This window comes from Cebus imitator, unplaced genomic scaffold (genome assembly GCF_001604975.1).
Source record: "Cebus imitator isolate Cc_AM_T3 unplaced genomic scaffold, Cebus_imitator-1.0 Scaffold244, whole genome shotgun sequence".
Taxonomy (NCBI): Eukaryota; Metazoa; Chordata; class Mammalia; order Primates; family Cebidae; genus Cebus; species Cebus imitator.
The window spans coordinates 2745929-2760244 of NW_016107559.1; the positions used below are offsets into that span (position 1 = coordinate 2745929).

Here is a 14316-nt window from a genome sequence, read left to right on the forward strand (position 1 = left end):
AAAAAAAAAAAAAAAAAAAAAATGTCCCTTACATGGCCTCTTGCTGTTTTTCTTATCATCTCCTCTATACTTCAGAAAAGGGTGCTCTTCAGTTAAAAATACTTTCTCAACCTATTACAATAAAGTTCTATCTCTCATATCAACCAATACATTACAATTAATTTTCCATTATTCTCAGATTTCCTTCCAGAACTCCAAGGATATACTCCTGGCATAAACAACTAGAAGAGGTAAACCATCAAGAACATAAGCTAATAGCAGAGCAAGTAATAACCAAGGCCAGGTCCCACCAGCTGAGAGCCAGGCTTCCGGAGGCAGGCCCCACTTCATGTGAATCCTGGCTCCCCAACTTTGCAGCCTCATGACTTGGGCTAAATTACTTTACCTCCCTAAACCTCAGTTTTCTCTACCCTATGAACAGTCCCTGGTTCATATTAAATGTTAGGAAAAAAAATTATCCAGTATTACCTATGAGTCAGTCCAGGAAGGGAGACAGCATTTTTTAATGTCTATGTGGTGTTCCCACTCTACAGTGTTGGCAGATTTTTTTGATGAAGGAATCATTTATTTTCTATTGTTCTTACCCAATATTAGAACAGACAATATTCAACTGACAGCAGAAAGAAGAGAAGTTCTTGCAGCTGAACTCTGACGTTCAAATGAGAATGGTCTCTTCTGAGGCCAGGTGCAACAGCCCACACCTGTAATCCCAGCACTTTGGGAGGCCAAGGCAGGTGGATTGCCTGAGCTTAGGCGTTTGAGACCAGCCTGAGCAACATGGGGAAACCCCGTCTCTACTAAAACACAAAAAATTAGCTGGGCGTGCTGGTGTGCACCTCTAGTCCCAGCAACTTGGGAGGCTGAGACAGGAGGATTGCTTGAACCCAGGCAGTGGCAGTTGCAGTGAGCTGAGATCATGCCACTGCACTCCAGTCTGGGTGTCAGAGCGAGATTCTGTCTCAAAAAAAAAATTAAAAAAAGAAAATGGCCTCTTTTACAAAGACTCCCTTCCCACTTATTATTATTAAATACTAATTAGTCTTCAGAGAAGACCATTTAAGATAGAAACCACTGAAGAGAAAAGATTTTGGGTGATAAGCACTTGCTACTGAAATCTTTACATGATCTCTAGCTGCTATCTATCTTTGGTCATCTTCAGTCAATAACCCAGCATTCAAATTGTACCCCAAACGAAGGACCCCTCTATCAGGCCCTTGGCAACCTGGGTTGAATGTTGGTGCTCAATTGCTGACTAATTGGTCATAACGCAGAGGGATGATGTAATTAGGGATTAGAATAGCTAAACATTCTGAAGCGCAATGGCCTTATTTTGGATTTTAAAATGCTGGGACTGGATGGAGATCAGCTTGTGACGCTTGGCTCAAGCCAATGGCTTAATCCCAAACTGACACCAGGCAGTAGTCATGGTCCATTCCTTTCCCCTCTGAAAAGGCATGTCTTTGTTCATTTCTTCTAATACCCAGGGCATAGGTAGGGAAGCTCTATGGATCACTTTAGAGAGGACTATCACATTTTCTGTCCATTAATAATGCAGCTATTTTCTGCCGTGCTCTATTCTCTACTTTGTTCATTTTCCAGCAAAATCTCCACCTAGGCCTACTTAACCAGTTCCCTCCAGTTTCCATCTGTCCTTTATGAGAAAGGCTGTATTTGTAACCCCAAAGTCACATAAATTGTCCTCCAAACCCAATTCTATTTTTTACAATAGGAACTGGCCAAAGAATGTGGATCTGAGCACTGGTCTTCATATTTCACATGTGTTAGGTACCAAATTACAAGGTCTTTTTCTACTTGCTTTATTGTTTTCTTAAAAGCAATGCCTTACTTCTTCCTGTAGGCTCTTCCCAGTGGATAGACTTCTTCTATTTCAACTAGTCAATTACTTTCCTGCTTCTCTTCTTCTTTTCCTTCTCCCATCCAAGCAGTCACTCCTTCCCAGCAAATTTCCACCGTATAATTACAGCAATGCTTCAGCCTACTTTCCTGTTAGCTTTAACAACCTTGTCTATTTTCTACTTGTGCTGATGCCACTGTTTGCTTTTCTGACGGGCTAATCCATGTATCCTTTCAAGGCCTAACTTCCCCTACCTTGATAGCAGCTGGAGCTCTAATTCACAGGTGACTTCCAAAGCTTTTCATTAGCAACAGAAATGAGATGGTTTAGAAACTCATTTCTTAATCTGCAGGTGAGTATTGGAACCTTTGTGCAGCAAACATCTTTCAAGTATCCCACATTGTGCCACTGCACAATTATTTCTGGAGTAATAAGTACAATGTTAAGGCACATTTGTAGTGTTAAAGGAGAGAATTTTCCCTTAGAGGAAATCAGCTCCCACCTCCCAGCCTCTGGCATTTCCCAGTTCAGAAGAGAAGCACTCAGCTGACAAGAGCAAAACCGAAGAATAATGGCGTTACCTTCTTAAATCAGAACAGGAAAAAGAAGAATTCCAAAATTTGGAGGCTTTATGGTGTGTTCTGGTTCAACTGGCCAGACGAGAACTTCGGAGTGAGTCTGGCCTTCCCCAGCTGGGTTCTGTGGCAGCTAAGCCTCTCCACAAATCCTGGGCTTAATTACTTATGACACAGTTGTCTCACCTGGGCCTACAGCTCCTTTTGTGCTCCAACCAAGCTGAATACAGAGGTAAGACTTCGCTTCCTCATCCTGGGCAAATGCTTAATTTCCTACTAAGTGATCCTAAAACATTTTAATCTGGATCTATTGGTTCCTAGTAGAATTTTCTCCATCTTTCCTTGTGTGGTCTTTGTTAAAATTTGTCTATGTGAAGGTCTAGCAAATAACTTCCTGAATTATACAGTTCTCTTCTTCAAGTATTAATTTTTTTTTTTAACAAGTAAGTACCTAACAGCCTCCCCTTCACCCTAAAGTGCAGGGTCTACTCTTTGAATAAGGTTAAGGGTAAGATGTGGACAGGCACAGCACAAGTATTTTATTAATATCCAGAAGCAACATGCAGTTAACTGAACAAGCAAACACATGAAAGCAAGGAAATCAATACCAAAATACCCATGACCTGGCACACACAAAAAAAACCTTCTCTCCAAGAATAACTCAAGAAAAAATGTTTCCAGCTAGGAATTAGGCAAGAATGCTTTGAAGACACCAAGCAATCCGCTCACCAGAAGTAAAAGACAATGCATTTGTAGGTGACATTACTAGCACCACCTCACACCACACCGCTCATTTCTTGTCTTTCTAAGCCATGAAAATAACTAACTTTGTGTTGGTATCACACATCCAAAGACTTTAAAAATCCTCTATGTGCTTCCGTTGATGAGGATAGGAGGACTTAGAAAAGAGATAATTTTTATGATAGCATTTCCAGGCACAAAATGTAAATCCAAATTGCTTCCAATGGACTTCCCATTTATCAGTGTGTACAGTTCTCCAAATACAAAGTTCAAGGGGACAAAAAAAAAAAAAAAAAAAAAAAAAAAAAAAAAAAAAAAAAAGAATCCAAAAGAGCTTCCTAGTAAACTGCAAATACAATCTAAATTCATAAAAACCCATTTTCCCACATTTGGAAACTTCTTCTCCTGGGTCTTATAAATCCAAGAGACAGTTCAACTTACAATTATCTTTGCTCCAATGCCCCCCCCCAACCCAAACTTTTTTTTTCTTCCTTTAGTACTGGCATGCAAACCATGCTGTTTTAACTTCTTTCCTGTTCTCCCAGTTCTTCTGGAACATTTTATTTTCGACAGTCAATTCATTTGGAGGAATGCCACACTGAGGTTCAACTGTTTACAGCGTTAACTGTGTTTCTGCCAGAAGTCCACATCCAGCACTACCTTCTCCACACTGCCTCCAGGATTAAAAATTGATGCATTCGTTTGGAAGAAGCTTAGAAAATGTGGAAACTTCCAAACATCACTCTTCTTCTTTACAAAATCACTTTTGCTCATCCAAGAAGAGACAGAAGTAAAAATCCATTGCACCCTTCCTTATAGGACTGTCCCATTGCTCATGGTTGAATGCTATTTGTGTTGTTAAAAGTGATTTTAAGGATAATTTCATGTATATTGGGAAAATGGGAAAAGGTTAGCCATTGGTCTGCAAGACAGAATTGGGCTCCAAGAAGATACATGGAGGGCACATTTTCAATGAGTAAGAACATTGGAAAACCACCAGTAATTGTTTCAGACTGGATTTCACCTCTCAGCCATTCATCAGTATTACAAAATGGCATCTCTGAAAGGAGCCAATTTAAATCTGAACCACGTTGCAAAATAGATCCTCAGAGTCCAATTGTGGCCACTATTGTAAGTTGCAATAGACTCAGACAAACTTCCCAAAAACGACATCTGAAAAGGGCTCCCAAGCCCTTGGATGATGGAATGAGAGATGAGAGCAGGAAAGATGAAAAGTACAGCTACAAACCCAGGAGCTCACACTTTACTGAATGTCACATGAACAAAATTGGTCTCTGGATCTATGAATGAAACCATGCTCAACCCTGAGCTCCTCAACATGTTAAATTCAAGTAAGAAAAACCCATACCTCTGCCCACTAGTGTGTGAGTACAGAGCGTCCCAGAAAGCATTGAGCCCTGAAGAAGAGAGTGGCTATTTCACAACCCTCAACAATCAAATGCAATGGGGTAGTGGAAAGGGCACTAGGCTGGAGTTTGCCGACCTGAGTTCTAGGCCTGGCTTGGTTACAACTGAACTTTCTGACCTTGTGCAAGTCACTGCATGTCTTTGTGCCAGTTTCCTCTTCAGTATAATGCAAGTGGAGGAAGGAGACTTAAACTCTATGATCTCTCTAAGGCCTAAGACAACTAAATTGGAAGATCTGCCTGGTAAATATTAAATACCTCACAGTCCCTACTTATTTGTCACTTTTAAAATAATTTTTATGTTAATTTCTACATGAGAAATAATATTTTTGTTCCCTACACCAAAACTTCAGTTTTTACTCCCTACTCCCTAGAGTTCTTCCACATAACACTAAATGCCTCTTTTCCTTTCTTTCCTATTTTTTTAAGCAACCTTCCCCAAACTAAGACTTGTGCTATTAAAAGAGCTTAGAACTTCCCATTTCCTTGCTAGGGCTAAAATTAAACTGTCCATTCCTTAGGGCCCGACATAACATCTGCCAGATGTCTTGGCATATCACACAAGGAGGGGAATTTTCTTCTAGCATTATCTACTCTCCTCTCTGTTTTCTCATAATCAATTAATAGGTCACCAACAGCCAGCTAATGTTTCTCTCAAAGCCATCAACTCCATAAGTATGTGAAACTCACAAGATACTTGCTTTCACACACCCCCAGCCCCAACCCCCACCCCCCCAACACACACATAGGTTTTTGTTGGTTTTTTTTTTTTTTTCCAGTCCACTGGATTTTAGCTTTCAGTCATGGAAATATAGTCCCTCCACTTCTATTGGATATACCAACCACTTGAGTCATACATTCATGCCAGATCCTTAGCAGTAAGAGTCCATTATGTATATGTTTCCTAACTGTGACTGTGGCATTATAAAATAACATCTCTGTTCCCCAATTTAGAATATCTGATACAGCTTTCTCAATTCCATGATGCAGTCAACTATAAGTCTGAAAAAGTCACATACCATAAAGAGTAAGTAAGGTTACCTTAACCAAGAAATCACAGCATCAAGGAAAATTTAAGACAGACTAGACCCTATTAAACTCCATCACACAGAAAAAAAGGCTCTTTCCCATTGCAACTTTACTATTCCTTTCTTTCAGGAAAACTGACCACAAGTACTCTAAAGTCCATTAGTAGAGTTGGATTTTTTTTTTTTTCCTCCTTCTGTCTTCCGGAAGGCTCATTATGAAGAGTAGATAAGTTTTTTTTTTTTTTTTCCTCTAAAAGTTGTTTCCAACTCCAACGAGTAAGGGGGAAAAAAACAATTCATTAGGGAATGTGGTCAATGAATTAGACTGACATAAATCCAATATGAGAAATATTATGGAATATGAGGATCCAACAAGAATTTTTCTTATATCAGTGTGCATCATAGCTTGCAAATATTTCCCAAGATTTCTCCGTGTGATAGAGGCATGGCAAAAATTTGCATAATAAGCCACATGAACTTGTCTCATAAATAAAAATGATCTTTGAGCTTTGACATTAAATGAAAATGTCTGATTTGACACTTTTTCTCTCATGGTGGTTTATCCAAAATGCTTGTCTTAATTCAAATGCGTATGTCTAGAAAAATTCAGGAAACCATGTCCTTAAATATTATGGTGTTTGCCATGTTGATGATGGACATCAGAGATGAATGTGTCTTAGATAACCAGTTAGAACACATTCCCAAATTCCAAGATGCCTCTTAAATACCTATTTTTTGCCCTCCAGAAAAGTTCAACTCTAACACACCAAAACATTTGGTTGCAAAGTGAAAAATGTAGACAAACTGCCGAACTGGCAACCAGATTGTTAGATTTCTTCCCCCTGCTGAAATAAGCAAATGAACCACTTGTCCTGCTATCAGTAACAATAAAAAAATCATGAAAGTTTGTTTCAAGATCAGTATATAATGTACTTATGTTTACATAAACATACATGGTTAATTAGATGTAAAATTATCTGGTAGTTACTTTTCCAAATAACTCTTGATCCATTGCATCTGAACTTCCCAGTTTGGACACCCGGTTTGGTGCATCCATTTATGCATTAGCAAATTTAAATATAATATTGGTGAAATTTCACTTCAGAGCAAAAGTAATGCTATCAAAAGATAACGTTCAAAAACAAATAATAAAAGTTATGATTCCAAGAAGGATTTTTTAAAAGTGTTCTTGGAGAGCCCTAGGTTTTTCATAAAGGAGCAGAGATCTGAACAGAAGTATTTTTAAATGAGCATACACATCAACTGAAAACCATAAATTCTTGTCTGCACAAACATGGTTTTACTTCATTGACCATGGACAATTATCAGCTAAAGAACCATGTATTTCCCCTCTCCTTTCACACCCCTCAGAAGAACAATAACCCTCAATTAATGACACAACAGTTTGGTTTGAAAAATGTGATGTTGTCATATACAGCACTGTGCATTTACTGAGTGACAGTGCTACCAGCTACTCAACAGAATATAATTACATCTGGAATCTAAAACCACTTCAATATGCACGAAAATACTGTAGACATAGGGAACTTTACACACAAAAAATCTGACACATAATGAGAAAGCAAAGCAAGAAAAATGCTGTTACAAGTTGTTCACCAATGTTTTCCTTATTTCTCTTGAAGCTGGTACCTTTCTATTATTTCTCCTTAGTTGAAAGCAAGGTCCAATTAGCCTCCTTAAAATATATTAATTGGTTCTGAATCTCCTCCAAGTTTTCATTCCACCGTGGAGCCCTCCTCACCTATCTTCAACAGTTCATCTAAAATTCTTCCAACATCTTCCCTCCTCCTCAAGATGGCTACCTCACCTAATGGAAAAGCAACATCTTCATGGTTGGCTTTTATAAATTCCTGAAGCATTTCAGGATTTAGTTCTTTGCTTGGGTCAATTATGTAGATTCTCTACAACTAATCAGTGAAGAGCTCCCATCAATGTGTGGACTAGGGTAGGACTCGGTCCTTTTTTCAGATTATCCTCACAAAATGTCTTCCTACATGATTAATAAATTCCTCCCAATTAAAAGGGTGAAGATATCTGGACATAAGTTTTTCTCAACCGACATAATGTTTTTAAAATTTGTTTCCATAGTCACATTGTTAAGAAGACATACTGATAATTCTGAAGACTTAAGAGTACTTCAGAACACAGAAAAAAATAGCCGAAGGAAAGGGAAAGGGGAAACAAAGGAACTAAAAGAAGGCCTAACATACAAATGGAACGACCTGAAGAGAAATGGAGAACCTGGAGAAACTGGTGTTAGTCAGTCTTAGAGTTCCTCAGAGATCTTGCAGGATTATTCTTACTATTTTTTATATTTGCAGAAACCAACCCAAATGAGACAATAAAGTCTTGCAATGCATCAAAACATGATGATAACCAAGCCCTAGAACTCAAAAAAAATCTCAGCTTAGGGCCATCACCATCTTCACAAGGATGAAATAACATTTCCTGGTGACTTTCAGGAGACCTGGTGCAGCCTGAAGTTGTGTGAAGACCTCAGTGGAAATGTTTTAAGGTTTTTGCCTTGCCTTTCCTGAAGGAGGTCAAAACCCTTCAGGGCCACTCAAAAGGAGAAAAAAAATTCCAAAAGTTTACTTTAAAATGGAAACAAACGCCTCAATAACTTGTGAAAGCACTCCTTTGGTGGGAGAAAAATCTGAGGAACCCTTAAAAAGCCCTCATTTCCTTGCATAATGAATAGAGAGTGAGGAACCACTACAAGATTTCCCTCTGGAAAGGGAGAAGGAGTAGGCAAAGCAAGCCTCCTCCTCCTCCTCCTCCACCCATCACCAACAGAGCTTCAAAATGGAGACATCCATAATTTTATAAACACTTCTCATCTCAGCTTTGTCTCCTGGAAACCCGCTCTCCTCCATTTTCTGGTGGAGTTACAACATGACACGGCTTACCTGACTCAGTTCCCAGCTGTTAACCAAACTAGTCACTTCCTCCAAAAACCTGCAAGCAACCTCCAGAAACAAAACCAAAGCAAACCAAACAGCCAACACAGACACTCAGACACAGCCCCCGGGAGCCCTGGGAGAAAGCCCCAACTGGTTGGTCTATCCCCATCCCAGACGCGTGCTTAAAAATGAAACTTTTTTTTTTCCTTGGTTGGGGAGGAATATAAAAGGAACTCCAGGCAGCTTCCCTCCCTCTCTGTAGGTTAGAAGCTACAATGAAAAGAAAATGAGGGTTCCTTCAGGAATGGTGAACAGCCTGGAGAATGAACGTGAGAAGGAGCTTTGTGTTTTGGAGTCTGGACTGGAACCAAAGCAGACAGCTTGCAAATGGAGGACAGGGAGATAAAGAAAGGGAAAGAGGGGCTGCTCCAATGGGGGGCGGCTGCGGCTTCCCCTCGTGCCTGGAAGGAGGGCAGACCCCTGGGAACCGCACCAGGAGTGAGACGCCCCCCCAGGCCCCTGCCTTCCTTTCTCCTTTCCTCAGAGGAGAGCCAAGCGTGTGTAATGGCTTCTCCTCTCCAGAAACCGTTGTCCTCCTCCACCAGACGCGTCTGAACCCCCAGCCTGGAGACAGCTCCTCAGCCGCTCTTGAACCTGCGCCCCCCACCCGGCCGGTGCCCCCCGCTCCTCGCCTCTCTGTTCACCAGCAGCACCGGCACCAGCGGCTGCAGCAGCCACCCCCCGACACATCCCGACCCCGCATCCCAACTTCGGGGAGAGAGAGAGAGGAGAGAGAGAGAGAGGAGAGAGAGAGAGCCAAATACCTGAGGAAGAGGGGGGTGCCAATCCGCACGGCTTTGCCATCGGGCGGGGGACAGGCAGACAGAGGGGGGAAAGGAAGGAGAGGGACAGAGAAAGAAAGAGGTCAACCCGCTCAGGTCGGGGCCGCTGGCTCGGAGCTCTCCCTCCTCTGACCCTCGCTCGCTCCCTCTGGCTCTCGGCTCAGGTCTCCTGCCTCCCGCCCTCCGCCCCCCTCTCTGTCCCTACTCCAGTCCCCACACTCGGAGCATCCGTCCTAAGCCTCCAGCTCTCTTCTCACTCATCTTTCATTTTCTCTTCTCTTCATAGAACTACACGAAATTAATTAAGCCACCGCGCTCACTCCCCCCAGCAGAAGGAGCAGCCAGCAGGAAAAGCACAGCCACCTCCACTGCCACCACACCACCTTCTCCTCCTCTTCCTCCTCCTCCTCTTCCTCCCTCGCTTCTCCTCCTCCTCTTCCTCCTCCCCCTCCTGCTCTCCCTCCTCCCCCTCCTCCTCTTCTCTCTCGCTTCTTCTCCTCTTCCAACAGCCAGTCCATGCAGGGGACTTCCTCTCCTCCCCGCTCCTCCAACCCTCCTTGGCCGAATGAATGAGCGCGTTTGTGCCTCCACCACCCCGCGCTCTCCTCCCCGGAGCACTCGGACCACCCCGAGGTGGCTGTTAATTGCAGTAACTTACAGAAGAAGCGTCCCGGCGCCGGGAGGTGCTTCGGTTTCTCCAGCCCCACCGCCTCCTTATCCTCTTTCTCTTTCTCCTCTTCCTGCTCGGGTTATTGTTGTGGAAGTTGTTTGGGAGTCTCATGTGCTTCTGCCGGGTCTCAGCAATGGAGGATCGCCATCTTCCCTGCCTTCCTCGGCTCCTCAGACTCGCTGCAGCTGCAGATGACCTGAGATATCCGTCTCTCTCCCTCTCCCTCTCTCTCCCTCCCTCCCTCTCCCTCTCACTCTCTCTCTCTCCCCTCTCTCTCCTCTTCTCTCTCCTCTCCTCCCTCTCCCTCGCGCGCTCTCTCTCTCTCCCTCCCTCTGTGTCTCTCTCTGAATAATGAGCAACCAGGGGGAGAGAGAAAGCAAGACAGAAAGAGAGAAGGAAGACAATCTTCTCCTGCCACACAAAACGCCGGAGCACCAGGGGGTGCGCGAAGCCTTTCTAATAACAACAACAACGTGCAGGAGCGAGGAAGAAAAAAAAAAAAAAGAAAGAAAGAAAGAAATGAGGAAAAAGGCTTGGGGAAAAAAGAGGAAGAATTATCCAAGAGCTGGAGAAGAGCAGAAGGAGAAGCTGGAGGAGATGCTGAGGCTGCTGCTGCTGTCCCCCCTCCCCCCTGCTGAACCCCAGAAGGAGGCAAGGTGGTTGCAAAGTTAAGGCTGGGACATTGTCTTTGTCACTCAGAGCAACACAGAGCCAGGCCAGTGAGATGCAAGAGGAGGAGGTGGCGGCGGCAGAGGAGGAGGAGGAGGTAGTGGTGGAGGAGGGGGAGGAAGAGGAGGAGAAGGAGGCAAAGGAGAAGGAGAAGGGGAAGAGGGAGATGAGATGAATAAAGACCTGCGGAGAAGGCGGTGCGAGGAGCGCGGCGGCCGGGCCAAGGCGTGCGCGCTCGCGTCCCGGTGGCGCCCGGCAGCCCTGACCCGCAGAGGAAGCCCCCGGTGAGGACCCTGCCCGGCAGCTCATAACGCTCCCACCGTCAGCCCTGCCCGAGGCGCCGAGCCCGGGCCCCAGAGGGTCCCTCACTTGCATCCATCTAGAGGCCAACCTTTGCAAAGAACATACATGGGGAACTGGAGGTTGCAAGTCTAAACCCAGATCAACCACGTGGGGCTTTTTAATCCCTTTCCAGCTTGCGGTGTGAGTATTTCCAGTGAAAAGCTCAAATTGTCCATTACTGGCACGTATTTTGAAGTCTTCTCCCCTGAAATAAAGGCTCATTGTGCGTTTTATTTCTTTTCTGATATGGAAGGTGGGGGGTGGAGGAGAAAAAGAGCCCATCATTCCGAGCTTCGGAACCACCACTTTCTTTTCCTAACTTGTGAAATGTTTTGACTGCGCACCAAAAGAAAAAAAGAAACCCTGCTTAAATAACTTTACACCCTGCAGCCCCGCGTTGTTTGCACTTTCTGGTTGATCATCTAAAGGCTCGGAAAGTAACAATCAGCGCTCCTAATGATAAGGTGTCATGGTGTTGAAGACACGCGAGCCAAGCTGAAGCTTTCACACCTTGAATTTTTATTTAGCGTAATTTCCCCCCCGTATCATTCGGAACTATCTCTTTCGCAAAGGAGTGGTTCCCCCCTCCACCACCAGGTCGAAAGTCTCCTAAGGCTTTAATTGGACTGGGAGCGGTGGGGGGTGGGGGTGGGTGTTCTACAGTATCAAAAAAATCAATGCAGTAAGTCAGGAGCAATTGAAGTTCAAGGGCATGGGCTGATTGTACCATTTCTATTTCTCGGATCTTGGAGTTGGACATCAACAGCCTCAGGAGAGAGAAACGCGGAGCGCGCGGGGCAGAGACCTTAATTAAAGTTTCTTTTGTCCGCGTCTGAATTGGGGGATGTTGCTGGATTCCTTTGCATTGAGGAGCGCGCATCCGGTGAAGGCGCGGTGCTAAGGATCTTGGGCAAGACTGTCCTCTTTAAATACTCGCCCTTTCTTCTCCCTCCCCTCCAAGCAACAGTCCGAGAAGATATATACCCATAAATCCATACAATAAAGGAGAAGGAGGAGACGCGCGCGGAGTTGGTTCCCATCCGATAGCGGGGCTTCCTAAACCGATCTAAATCCTCCTTTTCCAAGGTTTTCCCGACCCTACATTCCTGAGCAGAATCTCTCACCCCGAGGCACGATTTCACCCACTTCCAGTCAACACTTCCTGCCCTTTTCTCCTCCCACTCACATTGAAAAGCTCGGGATCCCTAAAAGGGTGTTGATGGCGGGGGTGATAAATAAATAAATAAATGACACTCTACGCGTGCGGTGGAGAAGAAAGGAGGGGGAGGGAGAGGAAAGGCGAGGAGAGAGAAGTAAGGAGAGGAGAAGAACAAGGCGCAGAAAGGATAGAGGCGAAAGGGGAACGGGAGTCACCGAGAAGAGAAAGAAGAAAGAAGAGAGGAGGAGAAGGAGGACTCTGAGGCTGTTCCGGACTGAAATGATCCTGGCTTTGTGCGGCTTCGGGAGGACTCCCCCTTCCGAGTGCCCAGAGGGACCCAGGGAAGTCCTCCGGCCCGAGCTCCTCCCAACCCGGACCCAGGGGGTGTCTGAGCGCTGGCCGCCGCCACCCCGTAAATTCCTCGTGGCAACCGGAGGAAGCGCGCCAGGTCTCCGCCGTCCCTCCACTGTCCCGGCTGATAATTTACCTCTTTGTCTTTAATAAAAAGCTGACTTTTTCTGTCAAGCTCTGCACCGAGAAAATAACAACCGTATTTCAGGTTGAAAGCTCCTATGACTGCTGGGTTTTGGAGGCTGCGATAAAATCTTCATCGACGTGAAGGTACCTTCTGGGTTGGCTTTGGGTCGTAAGTCCTAAGAGGGGGCCGTCCTTCCCTGGGGGCACGAACGTAGGGAACCAGGCGATGCGGAGGGAGGAAGGAGCGGCGAGGTCCGAGGAAACCTTGGGTTTCCGAGGCTCCTGGGGCACCAAAGGGCTTCCCGCAGTCGGGGAATGAGCCCTGGGGAGGAGCCTTTTGCGAGAACGTGAGCGCGCCCCAACACGCCTCAGACCTCGTAAACCCACTTGGCAAAGACCGGGGAAGCGGCTGGCGGACCGACTGCGGTGAACTCAAGAAATTAACCTGCGCTGCAATTAAACGGGCTGCCGCCCTTTCAGACTCACCTCGAGCGACCGAGATAGAGAGAGCTCCCGAACCGGCCGCGGGGGGACCTGGCTCCACCCTCCCGTCCCAGGAGAAGAGGACAAAAAGGGGAGATGGACTTGGAGGTGGCCCCGCCCTTCAAACGCTCCAATCCTTGGAAACCAAACCTCCTCTCCAAGCCTCCAAGTCTAGAAGGGACAAAGGCAGTGAGGAGATCCAGAGACCGACGGGGAGATGGTGGCTTTCAGGCTTCTGGTGTGGGTTCACTGGGGGAAAGGTACAATGGTTAAGTTTCCATCCCGAATACGGTACCACAGGATGGTCTTTAGAAGACACACTCGGTCTTCTGGTTTAGAAGCAAACTGACTTCCTGAAGCTGTGAAGCGAACTATTGCAAAACTCACCTGCTTTTTGAATGTGGGGGCGATACAAATTCAATTAATGATGCCGTACACATAATCTTTTAGACTTTTTAGAAGTCACAAACGCTTTCACTCTACAATGATAGTAATTGAAAGAGGTTAAACATGAATGGGCTTTTTTTTCCTTTTTGTTTTTATTTGGGGTAATTTTTTCAAATGATTAAAAAAAAAAAACTGTATAAATAAAAGCTGGGTCATTCAAGGAAAGCGCTGCGCCTGAGGGTTTTCGGTGAAGACCTTAATACACTTAGCATTTAAGTAACTGTAATTATGCTTTGCCATTAGCAGACCATTAAGATAAACAGGAGAAAGTTCACACCTCCTGCTCTTTCATTCCCTAAGAATATTCACAAAGATAATACCAGGCTAGTTGGGGTTGGGTTATCTTCTCCATCAGGAGGTTTAAATTTGCTAATTAAAATAGAAAAAACTTGGTTTCCTACACAACCAGCGATGTGAGGGGAGTCTCACGGGGACATCCCGACTCCTTGAAATTTACCTTTTTTTAACTTTACCCTATGGCATTATCCCCTGGAGTCATAGGGGGTTTCAAGACTATTAATGTTCCAGGGAATATGAATATGCTAGAAGTCAGGACTTTCTTCTCCCTTATCATGGGTGACTGGCATACACACTCCTCATAAAGAGAAATTATGGCTCATCAAAAGAGTGACTTTATGAGCATTAATAGAATAATAAATCTTGCACTTTTAGTTCAA

At 44.6% G+C, this 14316-nt stretch overlaps 1 protein-coding gene across 4 annotated transcripts in view; it reads right to left on the bottom strand.

The window, feature by feature from the left end:
- ZNF462 (zinc finger protein 462) overlaps positions 1 to 13242 on the bottom strand; it is a 155663-nt gene extending 142421 nt beyond the window's left edge. The window contains exon 1 of one of the 4 annotated variants that reach the window (XM_037727893.1): positions 13196 to 13242. The gene's annotated coding sequence lies outside the window, so the exon portion shown is untranslated. Of the gene's footprint in view, positions 1 to 9374; positions 9779 to 10050; positions 10313 to 13195 lie in introns of those variants that run through there. The other 3 variants (XM_017498575.2, XM_037727894.1, XM_037727892.1) reach the window with 3 other exon arrangements.
- Between the last annotated feature and the right edge of the window lie 1074 nt (positions 13243 to 14316).